The sequence below is a fragment of the Paramisgurnus dabryanus genome, chromosome 13 (assembly GCF_030506205.2).
Source record: "Paramisgurnus dabryanus chromosome 13, PD_genome_1.1, whole genome shotgun sequence".
NCBI lineage: Eukaryota > Metazoa > Chordata > Actinopteri > Cypriniformes > Cobitidae > Paramisgurnus > Paramisgurnus dabryanus.
In genome coordinates this window covers 32,558,405-32,577,301 of record NC_133349.1, presented here as the reverse complement: position 1 = coordinate 32,577,301, position 18,897 = coordinate 32,558,405, and the positions used below count along the sequence as shown (strand labels likewise).

Sequence of the window (18,897 nt, the reverse complement as noted above, 5' to 3'; positions counted from 1 at the left end):
TAACAGGAATCTTGAACGAATCAACTATAAAACTCTAGACATATTATGAAGACATCAAAGAGTCTAGCTTAAGGTGTAAAAGTGAGAAGAGAGATGCTATAAGAAGAATAGTATAATCAAATCAGAGCAATATTTGAAGATCAAATATATCGATTGGAAAATTATTTTGGAGTTGTAGAAAAAGAAAATGTTTAACCTCGTTATCATTAGGATGGAGAGAAAAGGTACTTAAATATAATGGTAACATGGAAATCAGTACAATAGAAGGGAATTCGGAATCCTCATTAAAGGATGACAAAAACAATTAATCTAAATTATATGTAGATTCTGTCAATCAACCAAATGGGTACCAAATTAGATTAAGGTATGGGATTAAGCGAAATACGGAATTTAGTAAAGTTTTGTCAGAATAAAAATACAGAATAAATGAATTATGTACGGTACTACAATCAAAAGTAGATTATTAAGTTTACCAATAAGGCATTCATTTATCTTAGGAAAACAACTAGATGAAGCCAGTAGAAATACAAGACATATTCTGAATACATTTTAATCAGAAGTTAATGAAATCCAACAAAGGTTAAAATATTAGGAGGATGGAAAAATTAATTTTAAATCAACAAGAATGGTATCAGAACTTACGTTACAAAATAGTATTGAATTCACAACGGGTAGATAATATTCAAGAACCTTTGATGATGATGATGATGATGATGATGACGAAGAAGAGGAATAAGCTGTATTTGTATTGAAACAAATATTTCGTATTATGAATGATTTACTTTTTGTTTTTATTTTCAGTAATTTTGTTTTATTTGCTTTTTGGTTTTCTTTGCTTTTATTTTTGTTTCCTTTTAACTATTACAATATATTCTACATAACTGTGACAACCAACAGCAGGTGCAGAACCAATTGCACACATTTTTAAACTGTTTATAAAGAGGGGCTTTAAGTTCTTTTACTTTTACATTCAAAGACAAAACAAGAATGGAAAGAGGTTTGCTCTTATTGTCCATAGTTCGAAGTGCAGTGGCATAATTTAGTAATTGGTAAGGTATAGTGGCTTTCTTTAGCCACAAGATATTAATAATTGAAAACGCTGAATTATGAAACTGCACTCCGGATTAAAATAAACAGGAAAGGTGAGGCTAAATTAAGCCTCAGAGCGGGGATTATGAAGAAGTTTTATTTTAATCCCAATCTACATGAATATGATGAATATGAGTTTACCATTATAATCACACGCAATTTGTTTACTATGAAGTTATGCAGGTCATGTGTTATGTTGTGTGGGTCAGATAAGCCATCTGTGTGGATTTAAGAACAGCTGTGTGTAGTCATGTTTCAGGGCACAAAGGATTTTAGTATTAGCAAATAGCCAAGGGTCAAATAGGTCAAGGAAAGGAGACACTGGTCTGGTCTGGGGACTGTCATGTGATTCTTCAAGTTACAAGCCTGAACAGAAACATATTGTTAAAGCATATGGAGGGGAGGGACAAAGACCATATATATTTACCAAGCCTGGCTTGGAGGGTCAGACTGATTTGGGGAATCCTCCCAGGACGCTGGTTCTGGGGGGGTTAACCAGGGGAGTCTCGGCTTTTTATTTGTCCGGATAATAAAAGTCTATCTCTTGAAATCAAAACCTAAGACTGAAGATTGTTTCATTGGAGGAAAATGAAAACCACAACAATGGGAAATGGGTCTTAAGTCTCAAAGTAGGCGACAAAAAGTCACCCTGCCCCGTGTGAGGCTCGAACTCACGACCTTCAGATTATGAGACTGACGCGCTGCCTAACTGCGCCAACGAGGCACGCCCAGACTGATGGTGCCTGGGTGGCCCCTTGCGTCTGGTTGCGTGGCATTTTGTGCGCCACCAGCGAGGAAACTCCTGCGAGGAGAGCACGACTCGGCTTCTTGCACTCTGGCTACCCACACTGAGGACCTTCTCATTCTTAATTGGTTACAAATACAGAAATAACTTCAATGAGACACAGAGGGGCTATGTCATGCCCAGGGTTCCTATCGTCTTTTAAATGGTGTCGAGAATGGCACGCCTGCTGTTGCTGGACGATCTTGGCGCACGTGCTCTCAGTCTAGATAAAACCCATGATAAATAAACACTTACATTAGACACATTTGACACAGCTGACAGATTAATGGAATAACGTTACATATCCACAATGCAAAGTCCCAGTTACTCAGTGATCACGTGTTTTACGTCTTTAGCCACATTAGCAAAGGGAAAACTTTAATTGTGCTACAGTTGAAAGACTGTCCAATGTAAGCTGGTGACGTGTTCCACGTATTAGAATCTGTTAAAGAACAAGCTCTGCTGCCATTGCCTGTGGCAGTAAACTGTACTTCGCACTCACCTCTTGAAGAATCCCTTGTTTGCCTTGTGTGCTCGAGACACAATACCACCGGTTCTTTTAAGGATGTCACCGCCGTATGGTTAAGAGTTGTCTACATTAGAAGGCAACTGTGAACCATAAAGCGGCAGTGAAACGTACAGAGATGGCGCTTTTTCGTTATATTGCAATGATGGCATCCATCCGCATTTGAGCAAGTATTTTCATTGCGGGTTCATGTAGAACGGGAATGGCTATTCCTTTTTGTGACCCAGTTCTAATACAGTATGAGAAAGGGGGAACGGATCGTTGTATGCAAAACCACTTTGACAGGCATCCGTTACAGGGCAAATGGAGACGGGCTGTGTGCTTTTGGCAAATGAAAGGCTTCGGGCACATTGTTCCTCATTTCGAGAAATCCACATTCATCACCATTTCAAGGCGGTTGTGAAGAAATAAATAAGAATTAAAGATGAGCTACATGAAGGAAATAAAACCGTGAGTCGTTCCAAAAGTTATACCGACACATTCGCCGAGGAGCAAAAACGACTCGCTCGTAACCGCTGCGGTCGTCAGGATGGCCGAGCGGTCTAAGGCGCTGCGTTCAGGTCGCAGTCTCCTCTGGAGGCGTGGGTTCGAATCCCACTTCTGACATTCTATTGCCCTTTTTGGAGCCCCACCCGGTTTCCCATTTTGGTAGAGATGAGGTCTGGCAGCTGTGCATGCCGGCCTCCAGAATCCAGCTGTCTTCTGCAAGCATGACTGCCCAAGGCCCTGGCGTTGGGCCAGTGGCGCAATGGATAACGCGTCTGACTACGGATCAGAAGATTCTAGGTTCGACTCCTGGCTGGCTCGATGGTGCTTTTACTCCTTCCTCCCACACGTTGGGTGTCTGCTGTCCTGCGTCAACATGCCTCAGTAGAGCAGAGGACGCACGCCAGGCTCTGATTGCTCAGATGGCGGAGCGCAGGACTGCAGGCAGACAAATTAGCCCGGAGGCAGTGGAGCTTTGCCTCTTGGAGGTGCTGCGAACCTTGCCTTCGAAGCCAGCTTTGCGCATAACCCGGCAAGTGAAAAAGGCAAGCGCACGTCAAAAGAGCATTCCCTGACCGGGAATCGAACCCGGGCCGCGGCGGTGAGAGCGCCGAATCCTAGCCACTAGACCACCAGGGAGGGCACGCTGACTCTCAGACCGTGGATGCCCGGCACACTGTGCGGATGGGAAATGGGTCTTAAGTCTCAAAGTAGGCGACAAAAAGTCACCCTGCCCCGTGTGAGGCTCGAACTCACGACCTTCAGATTATGAGACTGACGCGCTGCCTAACTGCGCCAACGAGGCACGCCCAGACCGATGGTGCCTGGGTGGCCCCTTGCGTCTGGTTGCGTGGCATTTTGTGCGCCACCAGCGAGGAAACTCCTGCGAGGAGAGCACGACTGGGCTTCTTGCACTCTGGCTACCCACACTGAGGACCTTCTCATTCTTAATTGGTTACAAATACAGAAATAACTTCAATGAGACACAGAGGGGCTATGTCATGCCCAGGGTTCCTATCGTCTTTTAAATGGTGTCGAGAATGGCACGCCTGCCGTTGCTGGACGATCTTGGCGCACGTGCTCTCAGTCTAGATAAAACCCATGATAAATAAACACTTACATTAGACACATTTGACACAGCTGACAGATTAATGGAATAACGTTACATATCCACAATGCAAAGTCCCAGTTACTCAGTGATCACGTGTTTGGCTCGTCTTTAGCCACATTATCAAAGGGAAAACTTTAATTGTGCTACAGTTGAAAGACTGTCCAATGTAAGCTGGTGACGTGTTCCACGTATTAGAATCTGTTAAAGAACAAGCTCTGCTGCCATTGCCTGTGGCAGTAAACTGTACTTCGCACTCACCTCTTGAAGAATCCCTTGTTTGCCTTGTGTGCTCGAGACACAATACCACCGGTTCTTTTAAGGATGTCACCGCCGTATGGTTAAGAGTTGTCTACATTAGAAGGCAACTGTGAACCATAAAGTGGCAGTGAAACGTACAGAGATGGCGCTTTTTCGTTATATTGCAATGATGGCATCCATCCGCATTTGAGCAAGTATTTTCATTGCGGGTTCATGTAGAACGGGAATGGCTATTCCTTTTTGTGACCCAGTTCTAATACAGTATGAGAAAGGGGGAACGGATCGTTGTATGCAAAACCACTTTGACAGGCATCCGTTACAGGGCAAATGGAGACGGGCTGTGTGCTTTTGGCAAATGAAAGGCTTCGGGCACATTGTTCCTCATTTCGAGAAATCCACATTCATCACCATTTCAAGGCGGTTGTGAAAAAAATAAATAAGAATTAAAGATGAGCTACATGAAGGAAATAAAACCGTGAGTCGTTCCAAAAGTTATACCGACACATTCGCCGAGGAGCAAAAACGACTCGCTCGTAACCGCTGCGGTCGTCAGGATGGCCGAGCGGTCTAAGGCGCTGCGTTCAGGTCGCAGTCTCCTCTGGAGGCGTGGGTTCGAATCCCACTTCTGACATTCTATTGCCCTTTTTGGAGCCCCACCCGGTTTCCCATTTTGGTAGAGATGAGGTCTGGCAGCTGTGCATGCCGGCCTCCAGAATCTAGCTGTCTTCTGCAAGCATGACTGCCCAAGGCCCTGGCGTTGGGCCAGTGGCGCAATGGATAACGCGTCTGACTACGGATCAGAAGATTCTAGGTTCGACTCCTGGCTGGCTCGATGGTGCTTTTACTCCTTCCTCCCACACGTTGGGTGTCTGCTGTCCTGCGTCAACATGCCTCAGTAGAGCAGAGGACGCACGCCAGGCTCTGATTGCTCAGATGGCGGAGCGCAGGACTGCAGGCAGACAAATTAGCCCGGAGGCAGTGGAGCTTTGCCTCTTGGAGGTGCTGCGAACCTTGCCTTCGAAGCCAGCTTTGCGCATAACCCGGCAAGTGAAAAAGGCAAGCGCACGTCAAAAGAGCATTCCCTGACCGGGAATCGAACCCGGGCCGCGGCGGTGAGAGCGCCGAATCCTAGCCACTAGACCACCAGGGAGGGCACGCTGACTCTCAGACCGTGGATGCCCGGCACACTGTGCGGATGGGAAATGGGTCTTAAGTCTCAAAGTAGGCGACAAAAAGTCACCCTGCCCCGTGTGAGGCTCGAACTCACGACCTTCAGATTATGAGACTGACGCGCTGCCTAACTGCGCCAACGAGGCACGCCCAGACCGATGGTGCCTGGGTGGCCCCTTGCGTCTGGTTGCGTGGCATTTTGTGCGCCACCAGCGAGGAAACTCCTGCGAGGAGAGCACGACTGGGCTTCTTGCACTCTGGCTACCCACACTGAGGACCTTCTCATTCTTAATTGGTTACAAATACAGAAATAACTTCAATGAGACACAGAGGGGCTATGTCATGCCCAGGGTTCCTATCGTCTTTTAAATGGTGTCGAGAATGGCACGCCTGCCGTTGCTGGACGATCTTGGCGCACGTGCTCTCAGTCTAGATAAAACCCATGATAAATAAACACTTACATTAGACACATTTGACACAGCTGACAGATTAATGGAATAACGTTACATATCCACAATGCAAAGTCCCAGTTACTCAGTGATCACGTGTTTGGCTCGTCTTTAGCCACATTATCAAAGGGAAAACTTTAATTGTGCTACAGTTGAAAGACTGTCCAATGTAAGCTGGTGACGTGTTCCACGTATTAGAATCTGTTAAAGAACAAGCTCTGCTGCCATTGCCTGTGGCAGTAAACTGTACTTCGCACTCACCTCTTGAAGAATCCCTTGTTTGCCTTGTGTGCTCGAGACACAATACCACCGGTTCTTTTAAGGATGTCACCGCCGTATGGTTAAGAGTTGTCTACATTAGAAGGCAACTGTGAACCATAAAGTGGCAGTGAAACGTACAGAGATGGCGCTTTTTCGTTATATTGCAATGATGGCATCCATCCGCATTTGAGCAAGTATTTTCATTGCGGGTTCATGTAGAACGGGAATGGCTATTCCTTTTTGTGACCCAGTTCTAATACAGTATGAGAAAGGGGGAACGGATCGTTGTATGCAAAACCACTTTGACAGGCATCCGTTACAGGGCAAATGGAGACGGGCTGTGTGCTTTTGGCAAATGAAAGGCTTCGGGCACATTGTTCCTCATTTCGAGAAATCCACATTCATCACCATTTCAAGGCGGTTGTGAAAAAAATAAATAAGAATTAAAGATGAGCTACATGAAGGAAATAAAACCGTGAGTCGTTCCAAAAGTTATACCGACACATTCGCCGAGGAGCAAAAACGACTCGCTCGTAACCGCTGCGGTCGTCAGGATGGCCGAGCGGTCTAAGGCGCTGCGTTCAGGTCGCAGTCTCCTCTGGAGGCGTGGGTTCGAATCCCACTTCTGACATTCTATTGCCCTTTTTGGAGCCCCACCCGGTTTCCCATTTTGGTAGAGATGAGGTCTGGCAGCTGTGCATGCCGGCCTCCAGAATCTAGCTGTCTTCTGCAAGCATGACTGCCCAAGGCCCTGGCGTTGGGCCAGTGGCGCAATGGATAACGCGTCTGACTACGGATCAGAAGATTCTAGGTTCGACTCCTGGCTGGCTCGATGGTGCTTTTACTCCTTCCTCCCACACGTTGGGTGTCTGCTGTCCTGCGTCAACATGCCTCAGTAGAGCAGAGGACGCACGCCAGGCTCTGATTGCTCAGATGGCGGAGCGCAGGACTGCAGGCAGACAAATTAGCCCGGAGGCAGTGGAGCTTTGCCTCTTGGAGGTGCTGCGAACCTTGCCTTCGAAGCCAGCTTTGCGCATAACCCGGCAAGTGAAAAAGGCAAGCGCACGTCAAAAGAGCATTCCCTGACCGGGAATCGAACCCGGGCCGCGGCGGTGAGAGCGCCGAATCCTAGCCACTAGACCACCAGGGAGGGCACGCTGACTCTCAGACCGTGGATGCCCGGCACACTGTGCGGATGGGAAATGGGTCTTAAGTCTCAAAGTAGGCGACAAAAAGTCACCCTGCCCCGTGTGAGGCTCGAACTCACGACCTTCAGATTATGAGACTGACGCGCTGCCTAACTGCGCCAACGAGGCACGCCCAGACCGATGGTGCCTGGGTGGCCCCTTGCGTCTGGTTGCGTGGCATTTTGTGCGCCACCAGCGAGGAAACTCCTGCGAGGAGAGCACGACTGGGCTTCTTGCACTCTGGCTACCCACACTGAGGACCTTCTCATTCTTAATTGGTTACAAATACAGAAATAACTTCAATGAGACACAGAGGGGCTATGTCATGCCCAGGGTTCCTATCGTCTTTTAAATGGTGTCGAGAATGGCACGCCTGCCGTTGCTGGACGATCTTGGCACACGTGCTCTCAGTCTAGATAAAACCCATGATAAATAAACACTTACATTAGACACATTTGACACAGCTGACAGATTAATGGAATAACGTTACATATCCACAATGCAAAGTCCCAGTTACTCAGTGATCACGTGTTTGGCTCGTCTTTAGCCACATTATCAAAGGGAAAACTTTAATTGTGCTACAGTTGAAAGACTGTCCAATGTAAGCTGGTGACGTGTTCCACGTATTAGAATCTGTTAAAGAACAAGCTCTGCTGCCATTGCCTGTGGCAGTAAACTGTACTTCGCACTCACCTCTTGAAGAATCCCTTGTTTGCCTTGTGTGCTCGAGACACAATACCACCGGTTCTTTTAAGGATGTCACCGCCGTATGGTTAAGAGTTGTCTACATTAGAAGGCAACTGTGAACCATAAAGTGGCAGTGAAACGTACAGAGATGGCGCTTTTTCGTTATATTGCAATGATGGCATCCATCCGCATTTGAGCAAGTATTTTCATTGCGGGTTCATGTAGAACGGGAATGGCTATTCCTTTTTGTGACCCAGTTCTAATACAGTATGAGAAAGGGGCACCGGATCGTTGTATGCAAAACCACTTTGACAGGCATCCGTTACAGGGCAAATGGAGACGGGCTGTGTGCTTTTGGCAAATGAAAGGCTTCGGGCACATTGTTCCTCATTTCGAGAAATCCACATTCATCACCATTTCAAGGCGGTTGTGAAAAAAATAAATAAGAATTAAAGATGAGCTACATGAAGGAAATAAAACCGTGAGTCGTTCCAAAAGTTATACCGACACATTCGCCGAGGAGCAAAAACGACTCGCTCGTAACCGCTGCGGTCGTCAGGATGGCCGAGCGGTCTAAGGCGCTGCGTTCAGGTCGCAGTCTCCTCTGGAGGCGTGGGTTCGAATCCCACTTCTGACATTCTATTGCCCTTTTTGGAGCCCCACCCGGTTTCCCATTTTGGTAGAGATGAGGTCTGGCAGCTGTGCATGCCGGCCTCCAGAATCTAGCTGTCTTCTGCAAGCATGACTGCCCAAGGCCCTGGCGTTGGGCCAGTGGCGCAATGGATAACGCGTCTGACTACGGATCAGAAGATTCTAGGTTCGACTCCTGGCTGGCTCGATGGTGCTTTTACTCCTTCCTCCCACACGTTGGGTGTCTGCTGTCCTGCGTCAACATGCCTCAGTAGAGCAGAGGACGCACGCCAGGCTCTGATTGCTCAGATGGCGGAGCGCAGGACTGCAGGCAGACAAATTAGCCCGGAGGCAGTGGAGCTTTGCCTCTTGGAGGTGCTGCGAACCTTGCCTTCGAAGCCAGCTTTGCGCATAACCCGGCAAGTGAAAAAGGCAAGCGCACGTCAAAAGAGCATTCCCTGACCGGGAATCGAACCCGGGCCGCGGCGGTGAGAGCGCCGAATCCTAGCCACTAGACCACCAGGGAGGGCACGCTGACTCTCAGACCGTGGATGCCCGGCACACTGTGCGGATGGGAAATGGGTCTTAAGTCTCAAAGTAGGCGACAAAAAGTCACCCTGCCCCGTGTGAGGCTCGAACTCACGACCTTCAGATTATGAGACTGACGCGCTGCCTAACTGCGCCAACGAGGCACGCCCAGACCGATGGTGCCTGGGTGGCCCCTTGCGTCTGGTTGCGTGGCATTTTGTGCGCCACCAGCGAGGAAACTCCTGCGAGGAGAGCACGACTGGGCTTCTTGCACTCTGGCTACCCACACTGAGGACCTTCTCATTCTTAATTGGTTACAAATACAGAAATAACTTCAATGAGACACAGAGGGGCTATGTCATGCCCAGGGTTCCTATCGTCTTTTAAATGGTGTCGAGAATGGCACGCCTGCCGTTGCTGGACGATCTTGGCGCACGTGCTCTCAGTCTAGATAAAACCCATGATAAATAAACACTTACATTAGACACATTTGACACAGCTGACAGATTAATGGAATAACGTTACATATCCACAATGCAAAGTCCCAGTTACTCAGTGATCACGTGTTTGGCTCGTCTTTAGCCACATTATCAAAGGGAAAACTTTAATTGTGCTACAGTTGAAAGACTGTCCAATGTAAGCTGGTGACGTGTTCCACGTATTAGAATCTGTTAAAGAACAAGCTCTGCTGCCATTGCCTGTGGCAGTAAACTGTACTTCGCACTCACCTCTTGAAGAATCCCTTGTTTGCCTTGTGTGCTCGAGACACAATACCACCGGTTCTTTTAAGGATGTCACCGCCGTATGGTTAAGAGTTGTCTACATTAGAAGGCAACTGTGAACCATAAAGCGGCAGTGAAACGTACAGAGATGGCGCTTTTTCGTTATATTGCAATGATGGCATCCATCCGCATTTGAGCAAGCATTTTCATTGCGGGTTCATGTAGAACGGGAATGGCTATTCCTTTTTGTGACCCAGTTCTAATACAGTATGAGAAAGGGGGAACGGATCGTTGGCGTTGGGCCAGTGGCGCAATGGATAACGCGTCTGACTACGGATCAGAAGATTCTAGGTTCGACTCCTGGCTGGCTCGATGGTGCTTTTACTCCTTCCTCCCACACGTTGGGTGTGCCTGCTGTCCTGCGTCAACATGCCTCAGTAGAGCAGAGGACGCACGCCAGGCTCTGATTGCTCAGATGGCGGAGCGCAGGACTGCAGGCAGACAAATTAGCCCGGAGGCAGTGGAGCTTTGCCTCTTGGAGGTGCTGCGAACCTTGCCTTCGAAGCCAGCTTTGCGCATAACCCGGCAAGTGAAAAAGGCAAGCGCACGTCAAAAGAGCATTCCCTGACCGGGAATCGAACCCGGGCCGCGGCGGTGAGAGCGCCGAATCCTAGCCACTAGACCACCAGGGAGGGCCCGCTGACTCTCAGACCGTGGATGCCCGGCACACTGTGCGGATGGGAAATGGGTCTTAAGTCTCAAAGTAGGCGACAAAAAGTCACCCTGCCCCGTGTGAGGCTCGAACTCACGACCTTCAGATTATGAGACTGACGCGCTGCCTAACTGCGCCAACGAGGCACGCCCAGACTGATGGTGCCTGGGTGGCCCCTTGCGTCTGGTTGCGTGGCATTTTGTGCGCCACCAGCGAGGAAACTCCTGCGAGGAGAGCACGACTCGGCTTCTTGCACTCTGGCTACCCACACTGAGGACCTTCTCATTCTTAATTGGTTACAAATACAGAAATAACTTCAATGAGACACAGAGGGGCTATGTCATGCCCAGGGTTCCTATCGTCTTTTAAATGGTGTCGAGAATGGCACGCCTGCTGTTGCTGGACGATCTTGGCGCACGTGCTCTCAGTCTAGATAAAACCCATGATAAATAAACACTTACATTAGACACATTTGACACAGCTGACAGATTAATGGAATAACGTTACATATCCACAATGCAAAGTCCCACTTACTTAGTGATCACGTGTTTGGCTCGTCTTTAGCCACATTATCAAAGGGAAAACTTTAATTGTGCTACAGTTGAAAGACTGTCCAATGTAAGCTGGCGACGTGTTCCACGTATTAGAATCTGTTAAAGAACAAGCTCTGCTGCCATTGCCTGTGGCAGTAAACTGTACTTCGCACTCACCTCTTGAAGAATCCCTTGTTTGCCTTGTGTGCTCGAGACACAATACCACCGGTTCTTTTAAGGATGTCACCGCCGTATGGTTAAGAGTTGTCTACATTAGAAGGCAACTGTGAACCATAAAGCGGCAGTGAAACGTACAGAGATGGCGCTTTTTCGTTATATTGCAATGATGGCATCCATCCGCATTTGAGCAAGTATTTTCATTGCGGGTTCATGTAGAACGGGAATGGCTATTCCTTTTTGTGACCCAGTTCTAATACAGTATGAGAAAGGGGGAACGGATCGTTGGCGTTGGGCCAGTGGCGCAATGGATAACGCGTCTGACTACGGATCAGAAGATTCTAGGTTCGACTCCTGGCTGGCTCGATGGTGCTTTTACTCCTTCCTCGCACACGTTGGGTGTGCCTGCTGTCCTGCGTCAACATGCCTCAGTAGAGCAGAGGACGCACGCCAGGCTCTGATTGCTCAGATGGCGGAGCGCAGGACTGCAGGCAGACAAATTAGCCCGGAGGCAGTGGAGCTTTGCCTCTTGGAGGTGCTGCGAACCTTGCCTTCGAAGCCAGCTTTGCGCATAACCCGGCAAGTGAAAAAGGCAAGCGCACGTCAAAAGAGCATTCCCTGAACGAGAATCGAACCCGGGCCGCGGCGGTGAGAGCGCCGAATCCTAGCCACTAGACCACCAGGGAGGGCACGCTGACTCTCAGACCGTGGATGCCCGGCACACTGTGCGGATGGGAAATGGGTCTTAAGTCTCAAAGTAGGCGACAAAAAGTCACCCTGCCCCGTGTGAGGCTCGAACTCACGACCTTCAGATTACGAGACTGACGCGCTGTCTAACTGCGCCAACGAGGCACGCCCAGATTGATGGTGCCTGGGTGGCCCCTTGCGTCTGGTTGCGTGGCATTTTGTGCGCCACCAGCGAGGAAACTCCTGCGAGGAGAGCACGACTGGGCTTCTTGCACTCTGGCTACCCACACTGAGGACCTTCTCATTCTTAATTGGTTACAAATACAGAAATAACTTCAATGAGACACAGAGGGGCTATGTCATGCCCAGGGTTCCTATCGTCTTTTAAATGGTGTCGAGAATGGCACGCCTGCTGTTGCTGGACGATCTTGGCGCACGTGCTCTCAGTCTAGATAAAACCCATGATAAATAAACACTTACATTAGACACATTTGACACAGCTGACAGATTAATGGAATAACGTTACATATCCACAATGCAAAGTCCCAGTTACTCAGTGATCACGTGTTTGGCTCGTCTTTAGCCACATTATCAAAGGGAAAACTTTAATTGTGCTACAGTTAAAAGACTGTCCAATGTAAGCTGGCGACGTGTTCCACGTATTAGAATCTGTTAAAGAACAAGCTCTGCTGCCATTGCCTGTGGCAGTAAACTGTACTTCGCACTCACCTCTTGAAGAATCCCTTGTTTGCCTTGTGTGCTCGAGACACAATACCACCGGTTCTTTTAAGGATGTCACCGCCGTATGGTTAAGAGTTGTCTACATTAGAAGGCAACTGTGAACCATAAAGCGGCAGTGAAACGTACAGAGATGGCGCTTTTTCGTTATATTGCAATGATGGCATCCATCCGCATTTGAGCAAGTATTTTCATTGCGGGTTCATGTAGAACGGGAATGGCTATTCCTTTTTGTGACCCAGTTCTAATACAGTATGAGAAAGGGGGAACGGATCGTTGGCGTTGGGCCAGTGGCGCAATGGATAACGCGTCTGACTACGGATCAGAAGACTCTAGGTTCGACTCCTGGCTGGCTCGATGGTGCTTTTACTCCTTCCTCCCACACGTTGGGTGTGCCTGCTGTCCTGCGTCAACATGCCTCAGTAGAGCAGAGGACGCACGCCAGGCTCTGATTGCTCAGATGGCGGAGCGCAGGACTGCAGGCAGACAAATTAGCCCGGAGGCAGTGGAGCTTTGCCTCTTGGAGGTGCTGCGAACCTTGCCTTCGAAGCCAGCTTTGTGCATAACCCGGCAAGTGAAAAAGGCAAGCGCACGTCAAAAGAGCATTCCCTGACCGGGAATCGAACCCGGGCCGCGGCGGTGAGAGCGCCGAATCCTAGCCACTAGACCACCAGGGAGGGCACGCTGACTCTCAGACCGTGGATGCCCGGCACACTGTGCGGATGGGAAATGGGTCTTAAGTCTCAAAGTAGGCGACAAAAAGTCACCCTGCCCCGTGTGAGGCTCGAACTCACGACCTTCAGATTATGAGACTGACGCGCTGCCTAACTGCGCCAACGAGGCACGCCCAGACTGATGGTGCCTGGGTGGCCCCTTGCGTCTGGTTGCGTGGCATTTTGTGCGCCACCAGCGAGGAAACTCCTGCGAGGAGAGCACGACTCGGCTTCTTGCACTCTGGCTACCCACACTGAGGACCTTCTCATTCTTAATTGGTTACAAATACAGAAATAACTTCAATGAGACACAGAGGGGCTATGTCATGCCCAGGGTTCCTATCGTCTTTTAAATGGTGTCGAGAATGGCACGCCTGCTGTTGCTGGACGATCTTGGCGCACGTGCTCTCAGTCTAGATAAAACCCATGATAAATAAACACTTACATTAGACACATTTGACACAGCTGACAGATTAATGGAATAACGTTACATATCCACAATGCAAAGTCCCAGTTACTCAGTGATCACGTGTTTGGCTCGTCTTTAGCCACATTATCAAAGGGAAAACTTTAGATGTGCTACAGTTGAAAGACTGTCCAATGTAAGCTGGTGACGTGTTCCACGTATTAGAATCTGTTAAAGAACAAGCTCTGCTGCCATTGCCTGTGGCAGTAAACTGTACTTCGCACTCACCTCTTGAAGAATCCCTTGTTTGCCTTGTGTGCTCGAGACACAATACCACCGGTTCTTTTAAGGATGTCACCGCCGTATGGTTAAGAGTTGTCTACATTAGAAGGCAACTGTAAACCATAAAGCGGCAGTGAAACGTACAGAGATGATGGCAATGATGGCATCCATCCGCATTTGTGCAAGTATTTTCATTGCGGGTTCATGTAGAACGGGAATGGCTATTCCTTTTTGTGACCCAGTTCTAATACAGTATGAGAAAGGGGGAACGGATCGTTGTATGCAAAACCACTTTGACAGGCATCCGTTACAGGGCAAATGGAGACGGGCTGTGTGCTTTTGGCAAATGAAAGGCTTCGGGCACATTGTTCCTCATTTCGAGAAATCCACATTCATCACCATTTCAAGGCGGTTGTGAAGAAATAAATAAGAATTAAAGATGAGCTACATGAAGGAAATAAAACCGTGAGTCGTTCCAAAAGTTATACCGACACATTCGCCGAGGAGCAAAAACGACTCGCTCGTGACAGCTGCAATCGTCAGGATGGCCGAGCGGTCTAAGGCGCTGCGTTCAGGTCGCAGTCTCCTCTGGAGGCGTGGGTTCGAATCCCGCTTCTGACATTCTGTTGCCCTTGTTGGAGCCCCCCGTGCTGTGTATTGTGGTTTCTTTCGAGGGAGTGTACTTTTCAAAGAAGGCAGGAGACAGGCACGCGGGGGACCACCCGGTTTCCCATTTTGGTAGAGATGAGGTTTGGCAGCTGTGCATGCCGGCCTCCAGAATCCAGCTGTCTTCTGCAAGCATGACTGCCCAAGGCCCTGGCGTTGGGCCAGTGGCGCAATGGATAACGCGTCTGACTACAGATCAGAAGATTCTAGGTTCGACTCCTGGCTGGCTCGATGGTGCTTTTACTCCTTCCTCCCACACGTTGGGTGTCTGCTGTCCTGCGTCAACATGCCTCAGTAGAGCAGAGGAAGCACGCCAGGCTCTGATTGCTCAGATGGCGGAGCGCAGGACTGCAGGCAGGCAAATTAGCCCGGACGCAGTGGAGCTTTGCCTCTTGGAGGTGCTGCGATCCTTGCCTTCGAAGCCAGCTTTGCGCATAACCGGGCCGGTGAAAAAGGCAAGCGCACGTCAAAAGAGCGTTCCCTGACCGGGAATCGAACCCGGGCCGCGGCGGTGAGAGCGCCGAATCCTAGCCACTAGACCACCAGGGAGGGCACGCTGACTCTCAGACCGTGGATGCCCGGCACACTGTGCGGATGGGAAATGGGTCTTAAGTCTCAAAGTAGGCGACAAAAAGTCACCCTGCCCGTGTGAGGCTCGAACTCACGACCTTCAGATTATGAGACCGACGCGCTGCCTAACTGCGCCAACGAGGCACGCCCAGACCGATGGTGCCTGGGTGGCCCCTTGCGTCTGGTTGCGTGGCATTTTGTGCGCCACCAGCGAGGAAACTCCTGCGAGGAGAGCACGACTGGGCTTCTTGCACTCTGGCTACCCACACTGAGGACCTTCTCATTCTTAATTGGTTACAAATACAGAAATAACTTCAATGAGACACAGAGGGGCTATGTCATGCCCAGGGTTTTTATCGTCTTTTAAATGGTGTCGAGAATGGCACGCCTGCCGTTGCTGGACGATCTTGGCGCACGTGCTCTCAGTCTAGATAAAACCCATGATAAATAAACACTTACATTAGACACATTTGACACAGCTGACAGATTAATGGAATAACGTTACATATCCACAATGCAAAGTCCCAGTTACTCAGTGATCACGTGTTTGGCTCGTCTTTAGCCACATTATCAAAGGGAAAACTTTAATTGTGCTACAGTTGAAAGACTGTCCAATGTAAGCTGGTGACGTGTTCCACGTATTAGAATCTGTTAAAGAACAAGCTCTGCTGCCATTGCCTGTGGCAGTAAACTGTACTTCGCACTCACCTCTTGAAGAATCCCTTGTTTGCCTTGTGTGCTCGAGACACAATACCACCGGTTCTTTTAAGGATGTCACCGCCGTATGGTTAAGAGTTGTCTACATTAGAAGGCAACTGTGAACCATAAAGCGGCAGTGAAACGTACAGAGATGGCGCTTTTTCGTTATATTGCAATGATGGCATCCATCCGCATTTGAGCAAGTATTTTCATTGCGGGTTCATGTAGAACGGGAATGGCTATTCCTTTTTGTGACCCAGTTCTAATACAGTATGAGAAAGGGGGAACGGATCGTTGTATGCAAAACCACTTTGACAGGCATCCGTTACAGGGCAAATGGAGACGGGCTGTGTGCTTTTGGCAAATGAAAGGCTTCGGGCACATTGTTCCTCATTTCGAGAAATCCACATTCATCACCATTTCAAGGCGGTTGTGAAGAAATAAATAAGAATTAAAGATGAGCTACATGAAGGAAATAAAACCGTGAGTCGTTCTAAAAGTTATACCGACACATTCGCCGAGGAGCAAAAACGACTCGCTTGTGACCGCTGCGGTCGTCAGGATGGCCGAGCGGTCTAAGGCGCTGCGTTCAGGTCGCAGTCTCCTCTGGAGGCGTGGGTTCGAATCCCACTTCTGACATTCTATTGCCCTTGTTGGAGCCCCACCCGGTTTCCCATTTTGGTAGAGATGAGGTCTGGCAGCTGTGCATGCCGGCCTCCAGAATCCAGCTGTCTTCTGCAAGCATGACTGCCCAAGGCCCTGGCGTTGGGCCAGTGGCGCAATGGATAACGCGTCTGACTACGGATCAGAAGATTCTAGGTTCGACTCCTGGCTGGCTCGATGGTGCTTTTACTCCTTCCTCCCACACGTTGGGTGTCTGCTGTCCTGCGTCAACATGCCTCAGTAGAGCAGAGGACGCACGCCAGGCTCTGATTGCTCAGATGGCGGAGCGCAGGACTGCAGGCAGACAAATTAGCCCGGAGGCAGTGGAGCTTTGCCTCTTGGAGGTACTGCGAACCTTGCCTTCGAAGCCAGCTTTGCGCATAACCCGGCAAGTGAAAAAGGCAAGCGCACGTCAAAAGAGAATTCCCTGACCGGGAATCGAACCCGGGCCGCGGCGGTGAGAGCGCCGAATCCTAGCCACTAGACCACCAGGGAGGGCACGCTGACTCTCAGACCGTGGATGCCCGGCACACTGTGCGGATGGGAAATGGGTCTTAAGTCTCAAAGTAGGCGACAAAAAGTCACCCTGCCCCGTGTGAGGCTCGAACTCACGACCTTCAGATTATGAGACTGACGCGCTGCCTAACTGCGCCAACGAGGCACGCCCAGACCGATGGTGCCTGGGTGGCCCCTTGCGTCTGGTTGCGTGGCATTTTGTGCGCCACCAGCGAGGAAACTCCTGCGAGGAGAGCACGACTGGGCTTCTTGCACTCTGGCTACCCACACTGAGGACCTTCTCATTCTTAATTGGTTACAAATACAGAAATAACTTCAATGAGACACAGAGGGGCTATGTCATGCCCAGGGTTCCTATCGTCTTTTAAATGGTGTCGAGAATGGCACGCCTGCCGTTGCTGGACGATCTTGGCGCACGTGCTCTCAGTCTAGATAAAACCCATGATAAATAAACACTTACATTAGACACATTTGACACAGCTGACAGATTAATGGAATAACGTTACATATCCACAATGCAAAGTCCCAGTTACTCAGTGATCACGTGTTTGGCTCGTCTTTAGCCACATTATCAAAGGGAAAACTTTAATTGTGCTACAGTTGAAAGACTGTCCAATGTAAGCTGGTGACGTGTTCCACGTATTAGAATCTGTTAAAGAACAAGCTCTGCTGCCATTGCCTGTGGCAGTAAACTGTACTTCGCACTCACCTCTTGAAGAATCCCTTGTTTGCCTTGTGTGCTCGAGACACAATACCACCGGTTCTTTTAAGGATGTCACCGCCGTATGGTTAAGAGTTGTCTACATTAGAAGGCAACTGTGAACCATAAAGCGGCAGTGAAACGTACAGAGATGGCGCTTTTTCGTTATATTGCAATGATGGCATCCATCCGCATTTGAGCAAGTATTTTCATTGCGGGTTCATGTAGAACGAGAATGGCTATTCCTTTTTGTGACCCAGTTCTAATACAGTATGAGAAAGGGGGAACGGATCGTTGGCGTTGGGCCAGTGGCGCAATGGATAACGCGTCTGACTACGGATCAGAAGATTCTAGGTTCGACTCCTGGCTGGCTCGATGGTGCTTTTACTCCTTCCTCCCACACGTTGGGTGTGCCTGCTGTCCTGCGTCAACATGCCTCAGTAGAGCAGAGGACGCACGCCAGGCTCTGATTGCTCAGATGGCGGAGCGCAGGACTGCAGGCAGACAAATTAGCCCGGAGGCAGTGGAGCTTTGCCTCTTGGAGGTGCTGCGAACCTTGCCTTCGAAGCCAGCTTTGCGCATAACCCGGCAAGTGAAAAAGGCAAGCGCACGTCAAAAGAGCATTCCCTGACCGGGAATCGAACCCGGGCCGCGGCGGTGAGAGCGCCGAATCCTAGCCACTAGAACACCAGGGAGGGCACGCTGACTCTCAGACCGTGGATGCCCGGCACACTGTGCGGATGGGAAATGGGTCTTAAGTCTCAAAGTAGGCGACAAAAAGTCACCCTGCCCCGTGTGAGGCTCGAACTCACGACCTTCAGATTATGAGACTGACGCGCTGCCTAACTGCGCCAACGAGGCACGCCCAGACTGATGGTGCCTGGGTGGCCCCTTGTGTCTGGTTGCGTGGCATTTTGTGCGCCACCAGCGAGGAAACTCCTGCGAGG

At 49.4% G+C, this 18,897-nt stretch overlaps 35 non-coding genes across 35 annotated transcripts; 16 read left to right on the top strand and 19 right to left on the bottom strand.

Moving 5' to 3' along the window:
• Positions 1 to 1,739: 1,739 nt before the first annotated feature.
• On the bottom strand, positions 1,740 to 1,813 carry trnam-cau (transfer RNA methionine (anticodon CAU)). The gene has a single exon. It is a non-coding gene; the product is annotated as a tRNA-Met (tRNA).
• A 1,109-nt stretch (positions 1,814 to 2,922) lies between these two features.
• Positions 2,923 to 3,005, top strand: trnal-cag (transfer RNA leucine (anticodon CAG)). Its single transcript has one exon. It is a non-coding gene; the product is annotated as a tRNA-Leu (tRNA).
• Positions 3,006 to 3,133: 128 nt separating this feature from the next.
• trnar-acg (transfer RNA arginine (anticodon ACG)) lies at positions 3,134 to 3,206 on the top strand. Its single transcript has one exon. It is a non-coding gene; the product is annotated as a tRNA-Arg (tRNA).
• A 246-nt stretch (positions 3,207 to 3,452) lies between these two features.
• Positions 3,453 to 3,524, bottom strand: trnae-cuc (transfer RNA glutamic acid (anticodon CUC)). Its single transcript has one exon. It is a non-coding gene; the product is annotated as a tRNA-Glu (tRNA).
• A 92-nt stretch (positions 3,525 to 3,616) lies between these two features.
• On the bottom strand, positions 3,617 to 3,690 carry trnam-cau (transfer RNA methionine (anticodon CAU)). The gene has a single exon. It is a non-coding gene; the product is annotated as a tRNA-Met (tRNA).
• Positions 3,691 to 4,802: 1,112 nt separating this feature from the next.
• Positions 4,803 to 4,885, top strand: trnal-cag (transfer RNA leucine (anticodon CAG)). The gene has a single exon. It is a non-coding gene; the product is annotated as a tRNA-Leu (tRNA).
• A 128-nt stretch (positions 4,886 to 5,013) lies between these two features.
• On the top strand, positions 5,014 to 5,086 carry trnar-acg (transfer RNA arginine (anticodon ACG)). The gene has a single exon. It is a non-coding gene; the product is annotated as a tRNA-Arg (tRNA).
• A 246-nt stretch (positions 5,087 to 5,332) lies between these two features.
• trnae-cuc (transfer RNA glutamic acid (anticodon CUC)) lies at positions 5,333 to 5,404 on the bottom strand. The gene has a single exon. It is a non-coding gene; the product is annotated as a tRNA-Glu (tRNA).
• Positions 5,405 to 5,496: 92 nt separating this feature from the next.
• trnam-cau (transfer RNA methionine (anticodon CAU)) lies at positions 5,497 to 5,570 on the bottom strand. The gene has a single exon. It is a non-coding gene; the product is annotated as a tRNA-Met (tRNA).
• A 1,112-nt stretch (positions 5,571 to 6,682) lies between these two features.
• On the top strand, positions 6,683 to 6,765 carry trnal-cag (transfer RNA leucine (anticodon CAG)). The gene has a single exon. It is a non-coding gene; the product is annotated as a tRNA-Leu (tRNA).
• A 128-nt stretch (positions 6,766 to 6,893) lies between these two features.
• Positions 6,894 to 6,966, top strand: trnar-acg (transfer RNA arginine (anticodon ACG)). Its single transcript has one exon. It is a non-coding gene; the product is annotated as a tRNA-Arg (tRNA).
• A 246-nt stretch (positions 6,967 to 7,212) lies between these two features.
• Positions 7,213 to 7,284, bottom strand: trnae-cuc (transfer RNA glutamic acid (anticodon CUC)). The gene has a single exon. It is a non-coding gene; the product is annotated as a tRNA-Glu (tRNA).
• Positions 7,285 to 7,376: 92 nt separating this feature from the next.
• On the bottom strand, positions 7,377 to 7,450 carry trnam-cau (transfer RNA methionine (anticodon CAU)). Its single transcript has one exon. It is a non-coding gene; the product is annotated as a tRNA-Met (tRNA).
• Positions 7,451 to 8,562: 1,112 nt separating this feature from the next.
• On the top strand, positions 8,563 to 8,645 carry trnal-cag (transfer RNA leucine (anticodon CAG)). The gene has a single exon. It is a non-coding gene; the product is annotated as a tRNA-Leu (tRNA).
• A 128-nt stretch (positions 8,646 to 8,773) lies between these two features.
• On the top strand, positions 8,774 to 8,846 carry trnar-acg (transfer RNA arginine (anticodon ACG)). The gene has a single exon. It is a non-coding gene; the product is annotated as a tRNA-Arg (tRNA).
• A 246-nt stretch (positions 8,847 to 9,092) lies between these two features.
• Positions 9,093 to 9,164, bottom strand: trnae-cuc (transfer RNA glutamic acid (anticodon CUC)). The gene has a single exon. It is a non-coding gene; the product is annotated as a tRNA-Glu (tRNA).
• Positions 9,165 to 9,256: 92 nt separating this feature from the next.
• trnam-cau (transfer RNA methionine (anticodon CAU)) lies at positions 9,257 to 9,330 on the bottom strand. Its single transcript has one exon. It is a non-coding gene; the product is annotated as a tRNA-Met (tRNA).
• An 857-nt stretch (positions 9,331 to 10,187) lies between these two features.
• Positions 10,188 to 10,260, top strand: trnar-acg (transfer RNA arginine (anticodon ACG)). Its single transcript has one exon. It is a non-coding gene; the product is annotated as a tRNA-Arg (tRNA).
• Positions 10,261 to 10,508: 248 nt separating this feature from the next.
• Positions 10,509 to 10,580, bottom strand: trnae-cuc (transfer RNA glutamic acid (anticodon CUC)). Its single transcript has one exon. It is a non-coding gene; the product is annotated as a tRNA-Glu (tRNA).
• A 92-nt stretch (positions 10,581 to 10,672) lies between these two features.
• On the bottom strand, positions 10,673 to 10,746 carry trnam-cau (transfer RNA methionine (anticodon CAU)). The gene has a single exon. It is a non-coding gene; the product is annotated as a tRNA-Met (tRNA).
• An 857-nt stretch (positions 10,747 to 11,603) lies between these two features.
• Positions 11,604 to 11,676, top strand: trnar-acg (transfer RNA arginine (anticodon ACG)). Its single transcript has one exon. It is a non-coding gene; the product is annotated as a tRNA-Arg (tRNA).
• Positions 11,677 to 12,088: 412 nt separating this feature from the next.
• Positions 12,089 to 12,162, bottom strand: trnat-cgu (transfer RNA threonine (anticodon CGU)). The gene has a single exon. It is a non-coding gene; the product is annotated as a tRNA-Thr (tRNA).
• Positions 12,163 to 13,019: 857 nt separating this feature from the next.
• trnar-acg (transfer RNA arginine (anticodon ACG)) lies at positions 13,020 to 13,092 on the top strand. Its single transcript has one exon. It is a non-coding gene; the product is annotated as a tRNA-Arg (tRNA).
• Positions 13,093 to 13,340: 248 nt separating this feature from the next.
• On the bottom strand, positions 13,341 to 13,412 carry trnae-cuc (transfer RNA glutamic acid (anticodon CUC)). The gene has a single exon. It is a non-coding gene; the product is annotated as a tRNA-Glu (tRNA).
• Positions 13,413 to 13,504: 92 nt separating this feature from the next.
• Positions 13,505 to 13,578, bottom strand: trnam-cau (transfer RNA methionine (anticodon CAU)). The gene has a single exon. It is a non-coding gene; the product is annotated as a tRNA-Met (tRNA).
• Positions 13,579 to 14,674: 1,096 nt separating this feature from the next.
• Positions 14,675 to 14,757, top strand: trnal-cag (transfer RNA leucine (anticodon CAG)). The gene has a single exon. It is a non-coding gene; the product is annotated as a tRNA-Leu (tRNA).
• Positions 14,758 to 14,960: 203 nt separating this feature from the next.
• On the top strand, positions 14,961 to 15,033 carry trnac-aca (transfer RNA cysteine (anticodon ACA)). The gene has a single exon. It is a non-coding gene; the product is annotated as a tRNA-Cys (tRNA).
• Positions 15,034 to 15,279: 246 nt separating this feature from the next.
• On the bottom strand, positions 15,280 to 15,351 carry trnae-cuc (transfer RNA glutamic acid (anticodon CUC)). Its single transcript has one exon. It is a non-coding gene; the product is annotated as a tRNA-Glu (tRNA).
• Positions 15,352 to 15,442: 91 nt separating this feature from the next.
• trnam-cau (transfer RNA methionine (anticodon CAU)) lies at positions 15,443 to 15,517 on the bottom strand. The gene has a single exon. It is a non-coding gene; the product is annotated as a tRNA-Met (tRNA).
• A 1,110-nt stretch (positions 15,518 to 16,627) lies between these two features.
• On the top strand, positions 16,628 to 16,710 carry trnal-cag (transfer RNA leucine (anticodon CAG)). Its single transcript has one exon. It is a non-coding gene; the product is annotated as a tRNA-Leu (tRNA).
• A 128-nt stretch (positions 16,711 to 16,838) lies between these two features.
• trnar-acg (transfer RNA arginine (anticodon ACG)) lies at positions 16,839 to 16,911 on the top strand. Its single transcript has one exon. It is a non-coding gene; the product is annotated as a tRNA-Arg (tRNA).
• A 246-nt stretch (positions 16,912 to 17,157) lies between these two features.
• Positions 17,158 to 17,229, bottom strand: trnae-cuc (transfer RNA glutamic acid (anticodon CUC)). The gene has a single exon. It is a non-coding gene; the product is annotated as a tRNA-Glu (tRNA).
• Positions 17,230 to 17,321: 92 nt separating this feature from the next.
• trnam-cau (transfer RNA methionine (anticodon CAU)) lies at positions 17,322 to 17,395 on the bottom strand. The gene has a single exon. It is a non-coding gene; the product is annotated as a tRNA-Met (tRNA).
• Positions 17,396 to 18,252: 857 nt separating this feature from the next.
• trnar-acg (transfer RNA arginine (anticodon ACG)) lies at positions 18,253 to 18,325 on the top strand. Its single transcript has one exon. It is a non-coding gene; the product is annotated as a tRNA-Arg (tRNA).
• Positions 18,326 to 18,737: 412 nt separating this feature from the next.
• Positions 18,738 to 18,811, bottom strand: trnam-cau (transfer RNA methionine (anticodon CAU)). The gene has a single exon. It is a non-coding gene; the product is annotated as a tRNA-Met (tRNA).
• Between the last annotated feature and the right edge of the window lie 86 nt (positions 18,812 to 18,897).